Below are 17083 nucleotides of genomic sequence, written 5' to 3'. Positions count from 1 at the left end.
AGTGCATCGACCTATGTAATTATCATATGTTTTATGCATTGTTATGAGTGCAAGCTACTTCACTAATTTCTGCAGAGCAATTTAATAAGGAGTTGTTATTTCTTTTTTCTTTGAAAGAGAGTCTTGCTGTCACCCAGGCTGGAGTGCAGTGGTGCAATCTAGGTTCACTGCAACCTCCGCCTCCCGGGTTCAAGAGATTCTCACGCCTCAGCCTCCTGAGTAGCTGGGATTACAGGCACATGCCACCACACCTGGCTAATTTTTTGTATTTTTCATAGAGACAGAGTTTCACCATGTTGGCCAGGCTGGTCTCGAACTCCTGAACTCAGGTGATCCACCAGCCTCGGCCTCCCAAAGTGCTAGGATTACAGGTGTGAACAACTGCGCCTGGCCAAGGAGTGTTTTTAAATGAAAAGGAAAGAACTCATTCCTGAACCCATCTCCCACAGCGAGGTTTTAAAGCGTGGTGGGTGACTCCTTCATTCGTAAATAGGTTCAGCAATTCTATCTTGAGAATCTGCTATGTGGTGGGCACAGCTCTGAGCACAGTTAACCCAACAGGTGAAAAGATGCGTCCCTACCCCAAAGCACTCACCTTCTGGTGGAAACGCAGAGAACAGAGGAACACATCCATGTATGAGGCATTGGGAGATCATGTTTACAAGAAAAACAGAGCAGGGTGAGGTACAGCCATGGATAGTGGCCTGTCTTCTGGACAGGGTGGTCAGAGAAGATCTTGGGCACAGACCTGAATAGACTGAGGGACGGAGGAGCCTGGGGAAGGAAAATCCAGGGAAGGGTGACCCTCCAGAGGGCCTCTGAGGGTGAATGTGCAGAGGCAGTACATGCCTGAACTGCTGAGCAACCAGGAGGTCCGTGCAGGAGCTGGTGTTATTTCGGTGCAGGAGCTGGTGTTATTTCGGTGCAGGAGCTGGTGTTATTTCGGCACAGGAAGGACTTTGAATGTCATTCTAGGGGATTTGTCTTAGAAAAACAGGTTTCATCGTTCCTGGACTTGTTCAAGCCTGCGGTCAGCCCAGGCTATATCCTGGAGGGTCTGAGCAGAGGTTCAGCAGAGGTCCTGGTGGGCTCCAGGCAGGAACTGAAGGTGCTGAGCAAGACCTTGGTCATTCGTGCTAATGAAAGCCACAGTGGGGTACCCCAGAGGTTTGAGCAAACATGGTTTAAACCTCTGCAGAAATTAACGAAGTCATGTACACTCATAACAATGCATAAAACATACGATAATCACATAGACTTATGCCCTTATCCACACACATATATGAAAAGTAATCTTTCCGTATTCATCTCATTCCACCTTTCTTCCCAGTTGGATGTGGCAGAACAGACACTGCTGGTGGGAGAATCCTTGTGGAGTAAGCCCTTTGGCAACAGTTGGTGATTCCTAGTCAAGCTGAACATGCACACACACTGGGATCTACCACTGCTCTCCTAGGTGTGTCCCCTCCAGGAACCGTAGCATTCCAGTGCCAGGAGAGCCACACAGCCTGCGCACAGCAAGACCATTCATGATGGCAAAAGCGGGAACAGCCCAAATGTCTACAGAGAGTAGAATGTGTGAGAAAACTGGGCTACCTTCCTCCAGGGCAGTACGATGCAGCAGTGACAACGAATAAATGGCTGCTGCAGGCATGGGCTTGGGTGAATCCCAGATCCTCATGTGAATACAGGAAGCAAGTCACAGAGCACAGAGAGTATGATTCCATTTGCACAAAGTCCAAAACCAGACAGAATAGCTAGACTTTGTTTAGAAATCCATAAATAGGTCATAAAAGTATACAGAGAAACAAGGGAGTAATTAACACAAAAATTTTTTTAAAGTGTTGTAGACTGTAATTTTTTAAGTGAAAAATGGTTGATATTTCATTGCATGACTCATTTAAACAGAAGCCAAAATGTACGAATGTCTTTTACTTTGTCATTGTTAAGTAGGTGATGAAGGTGAAATTGTCAGTGGATGACATTAATCCTTCTCTCTGCGCCATTTTGCATAGGATTGTAGATTTAAAGCAAAAGAGTGTTCCATGGGATTTTCCATGGGATTGTAAGTTTAACGCAAAAAAGTCAATACTGATGATGCCTTGAAATAAGTTATACAATTATACCCATTTCAGAGATGAGCAGAATGGGGCTCAAAGAGGTGAAAGCACTTACTCAAGGTTACCCGGGATTCAGATCCACATTGGTAGGATTCCAAAGCCAGGAAGAACTTGACATATTTGAGGAACTGAAAAGAGGGCAGGGGTGGCGGGAGCACAGTGTGTGAGGGATAGCAGAAGGATTTGTAGGTCATGGAGGGAAGCTTGCACGTTATTAATGGTGCCCTAGGGAGTCACCAAAGGGTTTTTAAGCAGAGGAGGGACAGGGCCAGATCTGCACTGTATAAAAACTTCTGTAGCTGCTGTGTCACAAATAGACTGGAAAGGGGCAAGGTGAAGGAGGAGACCAGCAGAGCAGCCATGGCTGGGACAGTGCAGAGGAGGGAAGATGACACACCTGTGAGATATTTTGGGGCGAGTCACAGAATTTGGCAATGGACTGAATTTGAGTCTTGAGGTAAAAGAAGAGGTCAAGAATAACGCCAGGTTTTTGACTTCAACAGTTGAGTAGAGAGAGGCGACATTTGAAATAACTGAAGGAACGGCAGTCTGGGGGGACACAGGCCTGGGTGCTCTCAGAGTGGCACACTTTAATGCAAATGGCCTTCTGCTTTCTGCTCCAGTCCCCGCACTTAAGGAAGGAACAGCCACTGAGCTGTATGAACAGCCACCCCTGCCCTCCAACAGAGGCCATGTTCTTGGCATGCTCGTGCACCTCACTTTTCTCTTGGGGCGAGTTCTTTCCTCTGCTCTTCTGCCAACTGACACCTAGTAGGCCAGTCCAGGCCTGTCCGAAGCCTTGGGTGAGACCCCTGGTGCATCTCACGTTGTTAATTCCTCTGGCCTTTTGCTAAGTCCTCTACTCCTCTGCCTTTTATAAGGTCGAAGGGAACTCTAAAAAATCTATACTGTCCCATCAGCTACAAAAAGTAACTGTTTGGATCTCTTAGAAGTTGGGTGGTACATGAAGAGCAATGGAAAACACTCCCCTTTCCTGGAGCATTACCTGAATTATTTAATAAGTTGCTTTCCCTGGAGTCAATATAGTACCTAAGTCAAAGGCCTTTGAAGTCAGACAGGTGTGGTTTGGAATCCAGCCTTTGCCACATCAACAGCTGTGTGATCCTGGGCAAGGGACTTAGAGTGAGTAACACGGGGTCTGGCAGATAGGAGGACCTCAATCAACACAAGGCGGTAGTAATTTGGGAAAATTGTAAAAGAAGAGAATTTTGGCTGGAAGAGCCAAGATCTTCCTGCCATTATATAAGTGGAGGAACGGAGACTTGGAAACATTGCAGGGTTTGCTCAAGGACCCACATTAGAGGTGGAACTCTACCAGGAGTGAACGCCACAACTGACTCCCAGCCCTGTTCTCTCTCCAGACCCCTTGGGGAAAAGCCGCAGACATGAGTGAAGGCAGCAGGACCTGTGTGATGTGGGTTTTCAGTTGATTGCAAGGTTGCTGGGGAGCAGAGGGACCCACTGCAGTCCCACAGGCTGGATGGTTTTGTTTTATTACACAGAGTAAAATCTGAACTAGCTGCTACTATTTACATATCAGGAGGTTTCCTGAAAAAATCAAAACTTCTGGATTTTTTTGAAAAATCAGAAAACATAGCCACCCAGCCCTGTATTCCTACAGGGTGGCAGTAGTGGGAGCTGACCTGCTGCTGTGCCCTTGTGGATCTCTGCTCTCCAGTTTGCCACAGTCCCTATCCCTCTCCGTTGTCTCCTGGACGCTATAGCCTGGTGTCACCTGCAGCTGGTCATCATGCTTGAGCTATTGTGTTTTGAATATGTGGCCCACTTTCCTCATTTGTGTGACCTGCTCTGTCCACAAAGACATGCACTTGTGATTCTGGCCCTAGAGTGTCTCCTTAAAAAAATGTTTTAGAACATAAAGATATATACATGCTCCAATCCATTGCTACCCTATTAGCTATTGTTGTGGTACCCTGAGTCATTTCTCTCAAAATTCTCCTGGCAAATATGTTCCCTCTGAAATCTTCCTCCCCACATCCATTTGGAAATAGAAACTCCTGCCCACGGCTGTAGTGGTCCCTTTCTCTGCATCCTCCACTATTCCTCTTCTTTTGGATCTTGCCAAGGGTTATGGTCTGCAGTTTTCCATACCTTTTCCTTTCCCCACCCTACCCCCCTCGCCTGCCCACAGGGCCTCTCCTTCTCTCCACATCATGGAAACCTGGCCCTATGCTCTGCCTCCCTGCAGCTCTGCGTGGCTGGCCCTCCTTTCTGCATCTGGTGGGCAGGACGAACCAAAAACAGACACTTACAGGGAGCGGGGGATGGGGACAGGTCAGGTTCCTTGAGTTTCTTGGAGCAGGAATGTCAATCACCAACCCTGTACCCTCACGATTTGCTCTGGACAGTGGCATACTAAATCTGTACTTGCCTCCCTTTCACTTTCAGAGATGAATAAACAAGAATGTCCTGTCTAAGATATTTGGGGCCTCTCCTCTTTGACTTTCTATTCTACTGCCTCTGTTTAGACCTGCGCCACTTGCAAACTTGCCATGGCCTCCCATCCAGCCTCCCTGCTTCCAACTCACCCTCTCCTATCCCTCTTCCGCCCTGCCTCAAGCTTGATCAGGTCTCCCCTCTGCGTGAATCCCATCAAGAGCTCCCTATTACCTTCAGAGGGAAGCCCAGGCCCTTGGCCAACCAGGAGGGCTCCCTAACTTCCCAGCCTCATTGCTCATTTCTCCCCACCAGCACTGGCACTCAGGCTAGAAAGCCAGGAAGCTCTCACCCGGTTTTTCTCCTTGCCCTCATTTTTTTTCTCTATCAGAAAAACTTCTCTCATCAGGATGGAGTTGGGGAGGGTGCTACTCCCACCGATCCCTCAGGAATCAGTTTAACCACCACCTCCTCCCCACCCTTTGTCTGACTGCCTGTCTCCACCAAAGTGTTTAGATTGTTTTGTTTCTCCTCTGCTCGCACCTCTGCTGTGGCCTGCCTGGTTGCACATTTTACAGATCTGTCTCCCCCAGACTCTGAGGGCTCAGACAGAGACCCTCTGGCTCATCTCTGTGTCCTCAGAACATGGCCCAGGATCTGGCATGACGACAGCCTAATACAGGCTTGAGGAATTGAGTGATGCAGTACTGAATTTCAGCAAAGACATAGAGAGGTTGTTCATAAAAGGCTGTCCTTGGGTTTTTTGAAAATATGTTTCCTGCTTCATAGAAGCAAGGACCATTCTTCAAGAAGACGACCATGGGCCTCTCTCCACCCTTGTCAGCCACAAGTCCCTCTCTATTCCTTTCACAGGGGTAGGTCCTTCTGTCACGGGGCACAGGACCCTTGACTGCAAAATGTCGTGAGTTACCACTGACCATTTTCTGGGTCTTGATCTTGTGACTCCAAATGTATGGTAAGCTCCTTAAGGGAAAGTCTATGATATTCATCCAACCATCCATCCATCCCTTCATCCACCCAACCATCCATCCATCTGACCATCATCCATCCATCCATCCATCTATCTTCCATCCATCTGTCTACTCACCCATCCACCCATCCGTTCAATTATTCATTCATCCCTCTTCCATCCATTCACTCATCTTCCATCCATCTGTCCACCCATCCATTCAACCATTTATCCATCCAACCACCATCTATTCATCCAACCAGTCATCTATTCATCCCTCTGACCATCCAACCATCCATCGATTTGTTCAATTATTTTATCAAGCATCTACACTGCACCACACACCCTAATGGGTGTTGGGGAGAAAATGGAGAGTAAAATCAGATGGGACCTCTGGCCTCAGTGCAGCTAACCATCAGTCTAGTGGAGGAGACACGTAAACTGACAATTACAAATAAATAGAATGTGTCAACTGTGACAAGTGCTGTGAGGGAGAAATCAGCAGTACTGCGAAAGCTTGTATGGTCCTGGTGTGAGAGGCGGGATAAGCCCAACATGGCAACAGCAGCAAGACCACGGGGGAGCGTGGTGCAGATGGGCAGGTGTGCAGAGCATGCAGGTCATGTCTGCCAGCCCTCGCTTTGTGCATTAGCAACAGTAAAACGGGGCCTATGTTTGGGCAGATTATACCACTGGTCTTGCATCCCAAATGTCTCTTTGTTCACTCGTTTATACAAACATGCTCGATAATATTTATGCATTTTTACTGTGACATCATTTTCTTATATAATAAAAGTGTCTATTTATATACCGTATATGTATATATATAATACACAGATGCACACACACAAGCACACATGCACAGAACTTCTTGACAGTCGGTTCCGCATAAGGTAGTCCACTGAAGTGCAGTCATCACCATCATCAGACCTCATGATTATATAACTAGAGCACCTTATATTTTTATATTTTATTATGTATTTAATAATCACATAACTCTTTAGTGAATGCCAATTAATTAGGAGAATGACATGGCTTCTCTCAGCTCCTCATAATATCCTCCTTAGATAGGTTTTGTTTCCCCATTTCGAAGATGTGGAGACTGGGCCGGGCACGGTGGCTCACGCCTGTAATCCCAGCACTTTGGGAGGATGAGGCAGGTGGATCACATGAGATCGGGAGTTTGAGACCATCCTGGCCAACATGACAAAACCGTCTCCACTAAAAATACCAAAATTAGCTGGGACTGGTGGCACGTTCCTTTAATCCCAGCTACTCGGGAGGTTGAGGCAGGAGAATCGCTTGAACCCGGGAGGCAGAGATTGTAGTGAGCCAAGATCATGCCACTGCACTACAGCCTTGGTGACAGAGCAAGACTCTGTCTCAAAAACAAACAAACAAACAAAAACAAAAAACAAACAAAAAAAAAAACAGACGTGGAGACTGAGGCTCTGAGATGTGAAGTCACTTGCCCAGGTCAGACAGCCAGAAGCTGGGGAAGGCAGCACTGGAGCTAGGTCTGTGTGACACCTCCTCCATCCATCCTGCCCCCTCTCTAGCATTTTAGGACCCAAAGGGACCTAAGAGAGTGCTCAGACAGCTGGCTGCGTTAGGAGCTACCTGTGGCTGCTGAAGAAGAGTTTGCCTCAATTTAAAGAAAGAGCCATTCAAGGAATGAGGACCATGACCTTGGCTGCACTGACCAGCTGGGCTCTGGAGACTCAGTGAGGCTGCCCAGCCACCAACAGGCCTTGCACAATAGATCCACTGACCCAGCGGTCAGAGGTGACCCTAGGGGTCACTGGCCCGTGGCTAAGGAGGAGGAGCACAGACCTGCGATCCCCTTTTCCCACGGACCACCCAGGGAGGCTGAGAGGGGACTCTGAGCTCAGATGGACAACCTCAGAGCCACTGGGAATTTGCCTGAGGCCACTGGGGTCAGGGTTAAATCCATACGCAAGCAGCATGGGCTGTGCATCTGCCATTTTCTAGGCTCTGTCACATGCATCTTTCTGCCAAATCTCATGGTGAGCCTTCAAGAATAGTACTATTAATATCTCCATCGACAGAGGGAGAAAGGGAGGCTCAGAGAGGTTAAGTGTCTCACCGAAGCTCACACAGCTTCCAAGCAACAGAACTTTACTCAGTACTCAGTACAGGTTAACATTTATTCATTCACTCGATAACCATTTACAGCACAGCTACCATATGCTAGGCAGTGTTCTAGGCGCTTAGAATGCATATATGAGCAAAACAGGCAAAACCCTTCCCTCAGGGCATTACCATTTGAGTGCCACCATGCCACGGCTGGTACAGTTGCTATTGAAACAAACAAAATAAGACCCAGTTTTTGCCTTTGGGGAGTAGGTAGTCTAGTGGAGGAGGCACATATACAGAAAATTTCAAAGTACTGTGGAAATTTTAGGGTACTTTGATAGGGGTTAGCAGAGGGGGTGTGAGAATAAAGGGTGGATATCAGGGAAGGCTTCCTGGAAGAGGTGTTGCCTGAAATGAGCCCAGAAGGATCACTTAGGGACAGAAAAGTCATTCCATGTAGAATTCACGGTGGGTGACAGAGCCTGAACCCAGTCTTTTTTGCATGCTGAGCACTGAGACCCAGACACTGGTGCTCAGACCTGACTTATTCTCCCAGGTACAGCTTGAGCAAAGACACAGAGGCAGAAGGCAGGTTTTTGGTTCCATGAACTCTACATCTGGCTACATACAAAGGGTGAAGAGGAGCAGGGAGAAACATGGTTGAAAAGAACAGGCTTGGACTTCAGGACCCAGTAAAATGAGCGAATGTCATTTATGGTTACAAAGATAACTCTGCTGGGGGGCCAAACGGAGACCGAAATGGAGTGGGTGAGGATGGAGACTGGGAGGAGATGGCTGCAGAGGTCCCGGCAATGACAGCCGTTGTGGGAAGGGGCAACCCCAAATCTTGTGCTCCCAACTGCAAATCTAGTGCTTTTTTAAAAAAATATTTAAATAATTTATTTATTTTTGAGATGGAGTCTCGCTCTGTCATCCAGGCCAGAGTGCAGTGGCACGATGTCGGCTCATGCAACCTCTGCCTCCCAGGTGCAAGCAATTCTCCTGCCTCAGCCTCCCAAGTAGCTGGGATTACAGATGCACGCCACCACGTCTGGCTAATTTTTTATATTTTTGGTAGAGATGGGGTTTCACCATGTTGCCTAGGCTGGTCTCGAACTCCTGACCTCAAGTAATCCACCCACCTCAGCCTCCCAAAGTGCTGGGATGACAGGCATGAGCTACCATGCCCGGCCTTTTTTTTTTTTTTTTAATTTATATTTTCAGAGGCAAATGATCCTTGCTCATTAAAAAAAAGGAAATAGAAAGTCAAAACAAAAATGTCTATATCTGATGGGAAAGATAAGCCCCATGTTCTTTTTAAAAAACCTTTATTATGAAATATTTCAACTGAACATATGCAGTTTATATTGTTATAAAGCATAACAAGCAATCAAACAGCTGTGAACCCACCACTCCGTGTCAGAACTAGAATTTGCCAAAGCAGTCGGAGCTGAGGTGAGATCCACTCTGATGCCCTTCCCCGACTCCACGCCACCCCCCAAGACCTGACCACCTGACCACTCTGGGATTTCATTTTTGTCTCGTTCCCTTGCTTTGCTTTATGTCTTTACCAAATGTGAATGTGTGCCTAAACAATACAGTGCTTGATTTGCTTGTGTTTAAGCTTTTTTAAAAATATCACTTTGATCCTTCTGCTACTTGCAATTCTAAATTTGATATTACGAGTCTCAGCCTCATGGGTGTTGATGTACGTGGCTGTTGCTGATTCACTCTCACCAGCACGTGGTGTGCTCCGTTGCCTGCATGCGCCCCTGCTGGTGTATCCGTTCTCCTGTTGGTGGGACTTTGGGTGGTGGTAGTTGCTGGTCATCTCCATGCTGCTGTTCTCTTGCAGACCTCCAGGACACACGTGCATGAGTTCCTCTAGGAAACCATGGTGTACAACTGCTGGGTTGCAGGCCCAGGTTCTTGCCACTACTCTATCCTCCCAAGTAGGGTCCCGCTGGCCCCACTAAGGCAGCTGGCCTTAGTGCTGCCACGCTGGGAGCTCTGGGAGGGGCATCCCAGGGCAGACAGGCCCAGGCCAGCCACCCTGCCCCAGGCATTTCCCAGGACTCATCAGGCACCCAGCAGCCCCTCATCAGTGAGCAATACCAGAAATCTGCCAACTGGCTACTAACTAGGTCACAAGAGAGTATTGCTGTCTCACTCAGGGTTCGTTCCATTTCCTTCAGCGCTTGGGCCAAGTAAGGCTCTGTTCACAGGCCACAAGACCCAAGGGAGATGGAGATCAGCTCACAGATGCTAAGCTGACTGCACACCAGGTAGTGTGCAAAGCACCTTACATATATAACTCACTTAATCCTCATCCCTGACTGCACGAGGTAGGCACTATTATTAACCCCATTTTACAGATAAGAAACTGAGGCACAGGAAGTTGAAAATTTTGCCCAGACCAACATGTACAACTTCAAATCCAGACAGTCTGGCCACTCTGCTCCTACTACTCTGCTACCCCATCTCTCAAGAGGGGAAAAGGACTAGCTCCTTGCCCAATCCTGAGGTTGTCAGCATTCTTTCACTTGCAAGGAAAACAAATGGAACTTGAATGAATATATGTAGAAAGACAGACTTATTAGCTGACAAAAATCAATAGAGAAAAGACAAGTTAGAAGCAGACCTCAGGGCCCACTGGGTCCAGGGAGGCGAAAGCGCCCCCTCCTCCATCTTCCTCCTCCATGTCTCTCTTTGTGCTGTCTTCATTCTTTCCTATCACAAAAGGGCCTCTTCCCCTGGGCAGGTAGGTGGCTGCCTGCAACTCTCACCTCAGCTTCTCACAGATATGCCTATTTCTATTTTAGAAAACAAACAAACAAACCAAAAGCCAGAGAAGGATCCTGACGGGCCCAGGAAAGGGTGCTGATTAGCTTAGTCGGGGCCACCTGCCCATTTTTTATGGACTAAATGTTTGTGTGTCTCCAAATCGGTATGTGGAAGCCCTACCCGCCATGTGACAGTATTAAGAAGTGGGGCCTCTGAAAGGTCATTAGGTTTCAGTGAGGTCATGAGGGTTGGGGGATCCATGATGGAATTAGTGCCCTTATAAGAAAAGGAAGAGACACCAGAGTTTTCTCTCCACCATGTGAGGTTACAGCAAGAAGGCAGCTGTCTGCAAGCCTGAAGAGAGCCCTCACCAGGAGCCAAATCTGCCAGCACCCTGATCTTGGACTTCCAGAACTGTGAGAAATAAATTCCTGTTCCTGAAGCCACTCAGTCCGTGGGATTCTATTAGCAGTCGGGGCTGACTTAGAGCAACGCTAGTGGCCTGGGGAAGCTGGGCCCTGGGACTGGTGCAGGGAGGGCCACGAGTCCCAGCCCATAGCAGCTGAAGCTGCATTTGTCCCCAGGAAGAGGACATCACAGACACAACCCCAGAGGCAGTGGGAGGGGGCATGAGTGATTGCGAGCAAGGCAACAGTCTAACAGGGCCCATCTGTGCCCAGGAGCAGAAGAAGCTAAAGGAGCCCTGGCCATGAAGAGAGCCCTCACCAGAAGCCAAACCTGCCAGGACCTTGATCTCCGACTTCCAGCCTCCTCCCTGGAAATGCACGACAGCACATATGGGTGGCTGTTCCTTCTTGAGCAAGGCCTGAGTCTTCACCCAGGATCCAGCTAGACTGAAAGGAACTGTCTCTTTAATAGCACTCCTTCAGCATTCAGAGAAAAGACATTTCCACCTGGTGTTTTTAACCAACACAACCTCCTTCTACACCCTAACCCATAGAGGGCCCTGGGACCAGTATAAGGAGAGTGGGTGTTAACCTGGGACTGCTAGAAGGAGCAGCAGCGCCATGGGAGCAGGGCAGGAGAGTCCCCTCTTGACCTGCTGATTGCAAACACTGCAGCCAGGGAGACACTCACTCACTTCCCCATGCTGGGGAAGCCCAGGGGAGGCGCATGTCTTCATTCTGCTAAGGTAATAGGACTCAGGCACAGGACAGGCGATTTGACATCAGAAAATCCTGCAGGGGCTGGCCTGGCCTCTAGATGCACGTCCTCCCCTTCAGACCCACCCCACACTCACCCAGCCCTGGGCTCTGGCCACTCCATGGACCCCATGGCAAAGGCCTGATATGTCCTCAGTGAATCCAGGTCAGAGAGCGGTCGAGCAGCAACTTGGGGAGCCAAGTGGATGAAAATCTGGACAAGAGAACAAAGCCAACCTGTTGGCCAAGGAAACTCAATCCGATTATGCCCCAGAACCCCCCGTGGCTGGGAGCAGCCGTGTGACAGAGAAGAAAGGGCGCTTTCATGGACCCGGCCCTGCCTGCTGGCAAATGGGCCCCACAAGTGCCCTGCCCCCTCTCCAGTGGCCCCACAGGATTGTCTGGGTGTGGGGAAGGAACCCCTCCATTGAGTCTCAGAGGAGACAGGATGGGGGAGACGGGCATCAGGATAAGCCTTGGCCAATGAATACCTTCAAGGTTAAGGCTCTGGAGATTAAAAAAAAAAAAAAAAAAAAAGGCCTGTGCGCATTTGTCCTGGAAATTGGCTCATGGACAGATTAAATTTAGGAGTAACTGGGGCAGATATGCAGGGAAGCATGTTTCCTTAATGAGCCTGTCTTTATTTAACTGCTTAATCATTTACTGGGCCAAAAAATCTGGAGGTGACTCCGAAAGTCACGATGGTTAAGACAGTGACGGAGTGAGCCCTTGTCGGGCCATTTCAGGGCCTGGCTCTGGTGACATCAATTCCCTGCTCCTGTCCTTGTCACCCCTGATGGGGCAAGGAGGGGCTACACTCACCGCCAGGATAACCCCAACGTGGGTTATCAGCCACTTGGTTCCAGAACAGTTTTGCTTTGCCATTTCATTGTCCTCAAAGGGAGGCTCCTGGGATGGGCAATGTTGATTTGGGTGAGGCTTCCTCTTCTTGCCCTGACACCTCCTTCCTCCAGCCTCCTTCATTGCCTCTACTTCACTTCTCATTCACTCATTCATTCATTCATTTGTTCAACTGTTTACACTAGCATATGCCATGCACTGTGATAAAGCCCAGGAGACACAGTGTGGCAAAGCCCGAGGTAGCAGTTGCCCTTGTGAAGCTGCTTACGGTCCCATGGGGAAGGCCGATTTTAATCAAGTAATTCCAAATTTGATCTTTACGACTGCAGTAAATGCATTGAAGAAAAAGTGAAGAAAACTGGGCCCAGGGTAGAAGGAGGGGGGTGATGCGTAGCCGGAGCACGGGACAATTTTAGGGCAGTAAAACTATTCTGTATGGTACCGTAATGATGGGTATGGAGACAACGCATTTGCCAAAACCCATAGAACTGTCTAACGCAGAGAAGGAACCCTAAAGTAAGCTATGAACTGTAGCTAATAAGAGTGTATCAATATGGGTTCACCCATTGTAACAAATGCACCACACCAATGCAAGAGGTTAGCAATGGGGCAGACAACTGGGAGAGTGGGCGGAGGGGACATACTGAAACTTTCTGTATTTTCTGCAAACCTAAAACGGCTCTAAAAAATAAGGTCTACTTTTTTAAAAAGTGAAGAGAGCTATGAGATGATATTAAGGAACTTATCTACACTTGAGGGTCTGCAGAGGTGCTACTTGAAACTGGACTCTGACCTTCATCTGGCCATGGCTGCAAGGTCTGCCTGCAGGTCTCCTTTCCTCTGCAGGGTGTGGGGACCCACTGTTTAGTGAGTGCCTGTCACCTGCAGCTCATCGCCGGGCACTGCCCACCTGTCCCATTTGTGATGTGGGGGTGAGCTTCCGGGGGTATACTAGAACTAAGATAAGGAAGGCGAGGGGAAGGAAAAGGGTATAGCTCAGAACAACAGAGCCAGCATCATAACATAATTTTATATTTTTGGAAGACAAAAAAACCCTTTCATTTCATAATACAAATTGTGGGAAAGTTGGACAAAGTGTTCTTGGCTGGTAAGTGTGCATGAAATACTTATCAGTGGGGCGGTATAGAGAGGTGAAGTCTTCCACGAGGAAGGCAGAGATTTTTTTGTTTAGCAAAAGGGACACGGGCTTGAAAAGTCTGGAAACACTGCACCATCTCATGTGAACTCATTGCCACACGGTGAGCAAGATAATAGAGTCCTCGCTTTCCAGAAGGGTCAACCGAGGCTCAAAAAGTTTATGTCACGTGCTCATGTCACACAACTAATAAATTACAGGGGCAGAATTGGAACTCTAACTAGACACACAAATGTAATAGCCATCACTGCTAACAGGGTTGTGTAGAGGGCTCTAGTGGACATTAGGGGCATTCTTTGGGGGACTTAAATTCATGGACAGAGTGTCAACTGGGGATTGGGCTCTGGGCTCGTCACCCTCTGCCTTGATAGCATGTGTGGGACAATGGCAGGGAGTCCCCCCTGGCAGACAGTCCTTTAGGAGAGAGAGGAAGCTGTGATCTTGATGCAGTCTAGAAGCTAGAGGCACCAGCCTACGAAGTAGAGTAAAAGCCTCATTCGTCTGGACGTCACTAATGCTGTGGGACGCTGTTACCCTGACCTGGGCTGAGCTGAGGTCCAGGCTGCTCCTAGGTGCTAAGAAAGGGCTATAGGGCAAGTAATAGAATAAGGTGGGTGAGAGAACACCTAACCGATTTCAGCTAACTCTGCAAGTGTTTTGGATATTTGTTTCTAAAAGAAAACCAGGTGTGATCAGACATAGTGGCTCACCCCTGTAATCCCAGCACTTTGGGAGGCTGAGGTTGGAGGATGGCTTGAAGCCAGGAGTTCAGTGAGCATGATCACACCACTGCACTCTAGTCTTAGTGACAGAGCAAGCCCCTGTCTCAAAAATCAATCAATCAATCAGTGTAGGAGCAAATAAAATCACGTAGTGGATGATTTCAAATGCATGTTCCCGTCTTTCTCCAAAAAAGCAGATCCAAGGGGACTTCCAATAGGCTATGTGTCATTAGCAGTGTTAGGACATGAGAACAATAAGCATGACACAACCTCCTTGGTGCAGTCCCATTGGGCTCTTTGCCATGGTGGACGTGTCCCCATCTGCACTGTCCAATAGAGTGGCCACTCTCCACATGTGGCTACCGAACACCTGTGATGAGGCTACCGTGCAAAAGGAACTGTGCTTAATTTAACTTAATTATCTGTTGAAAGTAAATAGCCACATGTCTCAACTGGCTACTGCTTCAGACAACACAGACTTAGATGGTTCCCTGAGGTGGTGTGACTTCTCTCCTTATTTAGTTCAAATTCTTACTCCGAAGGCTGCAGCCTAGCAGCAGCTCGCCTCCATGGGATGGCCCACTGTCCCAGAGGCTTGCATGCCTCCTGAATTGGCACAAAAGCCTGGGAGGGAGGCCCATGAGAATACCTGTGGCCCAGAGACGAAAGGGACTTGCCCAAGGTCTCGCAGCTCTGAGGGGGCAGAATGGGACTCAGATGTGAGGCCCCTGAGGCCCGTGTTTTCACCTATGCCCTTGTGCTCCAAACTACCTGGCAGAAGAGGCATTTATTTCTCCAGGTCAGCAAGCAAGACTGACTGGCTTAGGATGGCCCTTCTGGCTACTGTGAGCTATAAGAAATAAACATTTGCTACCAACAAACAAATATAAATACATACATATGTATATGCACGCGTGTGTGTGTATATGAAGCACCAGGCCCTGGGGCCACCACACTGCAGAGATAAGTCAGGCTCCCTCCTGCCCCCTCTGGAGCTTCCAGCCCAGTGAGCACATCACAGGCACCCAGCTGCCTGAGCTGTGAGGATGGGGCTTTGGAGACAAGGGGACAAGCCAGGAATCCTTGAGTCACTGGTATCTGATCCTCAAAAGGCACTCTGCACTCAAAAAAAAAAAAAAGAAAGAAAAAAGAAGGAAGAAAATAAATGAGTTTCAACTGACAAATAGGCTTGAGAATCACTGAAAACAATATTTCTCCTCCAGGAGTCTGACAAATGCTCCTTGGCATCTTAAAGAAAGGGACAGGGAGGAGAGAGGCAGTCGGAGGAGTGGGCAGAGGCCTGAATGTAGCCTGTGTCACTCCAAGTCCTTGCTCTGTCCCACCTACCAGCTGGGTGACTTTTGGCAGGAGCCTCTCCAAGATTAAGTCTGTGCATCTGTGAAACGGGAATGAAGCGAGTACTACATCTTTGATACGCCAGGGCGTGGGTCTGCGCCTGGTCTTGGGTGATACTCAGTGAATTACCGAGTTTCATTTTCTTTCACCTGGTTGGGAAGTGGAGGGCAAGGAGGGGAGGGGAATAAAGGGAGGCTAAACAATGATTATCTGTCTGGCCAGCCTGGGCAGGCCTTGACCATTAGGTAAGGAATGGGGACCTCTAATTAGCAGTCACCTGCCTCCTTGCAGAGCATGCAGCATCTTGGACAGTGGAACTGAGCAAAGCCCATGCACTCGGCCCCGAATCTCCCAGCTCTTCACCTGCCCAGGGTTCTATCCCAGCTTGGTGTCCTCACCTGCAAGCACAGGGTAGCTTCACAGCAAGACCTGGCCTGCCCTGCACGTCCACACAACAGGAGCCCACCATGGCCCAAGTTGTGCCAGCCACACCAAGCCCTGCAGGAGAATGTGAGCAATCTCCCGGGGCCATGAGGCAAGCCGTAGGAACGAGCGTTGACACACCCTCCAGTTTTCTGGCCGAGGCCAAATTAAAATGTAACACCACCTCCCCGAGGCCACCTCTTTGGATGGTAAATCAGGAAAGCTGGGCTGAGTTCTGGTTTTGCAACCTTTCTAGCTATGGACACAGTCACCTCCTTTCACATCCTATGTCCTAGCTAAAAGACACTAGGAAAGCAAATTCACCTACCCAAGCTTCCATTTCCCCATTAGAAAAATGAAAGTGAAGGGCCAGGCGTGGTGGCTCACGTCTGTAATCCCACCACTTTGGGAGGCCGAGGCGGGCGGATCACGAGGTCAGGAGATCGAGACCATCCTGGCTAACACGGTGAAACCCCGTCTCTGCTAAAAATACAAAAAAAATTAGCCGGGCGTGGTGGCGGGTGCCTGTAGTCCCAGCTACTCGGGAGGCTGAGGCAGGAGAATGGCGTGAACCCGGGAGGCGGAGCTTGCAGTGAGCCAGGATCGCGCCACTGCAGTCAGCATGGGCGACGGAGAGAGACTCTGTCAAAAAAAAAAAAAAAAAAGATGAATGTGAGACTATCTACCTCTCCTATTTGGGCAGTACTGGGCTTACAGTAAGGATTGGCTGGGCTGGTGGTCTTCAAAGTGTGATCCCGGGACCAGCAGCACCAGCATCACTTGGGAAGTTGTTAGAAATGCAAATTCCTGGGTCCCACCTCAGACCTGCTGAGTCAGTAACTCTGGGGGTGGGACCCAGCAATTTATGCCTTAATGAGACCACCAGGGATTTCGGACACTTGCTCCAGCTTGCCGAGCACTGCATTAAGTGGTAGCTGTCTGGGGGTTGTTGATAGTCTCAAAAAACCCTGCAAGCTGAGTCTGACTATAGCAAGGCTTGTGGTCAGACAAAC

General features: G+C 48.8%; 1 long non-coding RNA gene across 1 annotated transcript in view; it reads right to left on the bottom strand.

The window, feature by feature from the left end:
- Positions 1-11508: 11508 nt before the first annotated feature.
- LOC116470503 (uncharacterized) overlaps positions 11509-17083 on the bottom strand; it is a 15696-nt gene continuing 10121 nt past the window's right edge. Inside the window, exons 2-3 of the long non-coding RNA XR_004248628.1 lie at positions 15639-15796; positions 11509-11766 (exon numbers count right to left, since the gene is read on the bottom strand). This is a non-coding gene — a long non-coding RNA (uncharacterized LOC116470503). The remainder of the gene's footprint in view (positions 11767-15638; positions 15797-17083) is intronic.

The sequence above is a fragment of the Hylobates moloch genome, unplaced genomic scaffold (assembly GCF_009828535.3).
Source record: "Hylobates moloch isolate HMO894 unplaced genomic scaffold, HMol_V3 SCAFFOLD_6, whole genome shotgun sequence".
Classification (NCBI taxonomy): Eukaryota; Metazoa; Chordata; class Mammalia; order Primates; family Hylobatidae; genus Hylobates; species Hylobates moloch.
The sequence above is the reverse complement of the archived record's forward strand: the minus strand, read 5'-3'. Positions and strand labels throughout refer to the sequence as shown.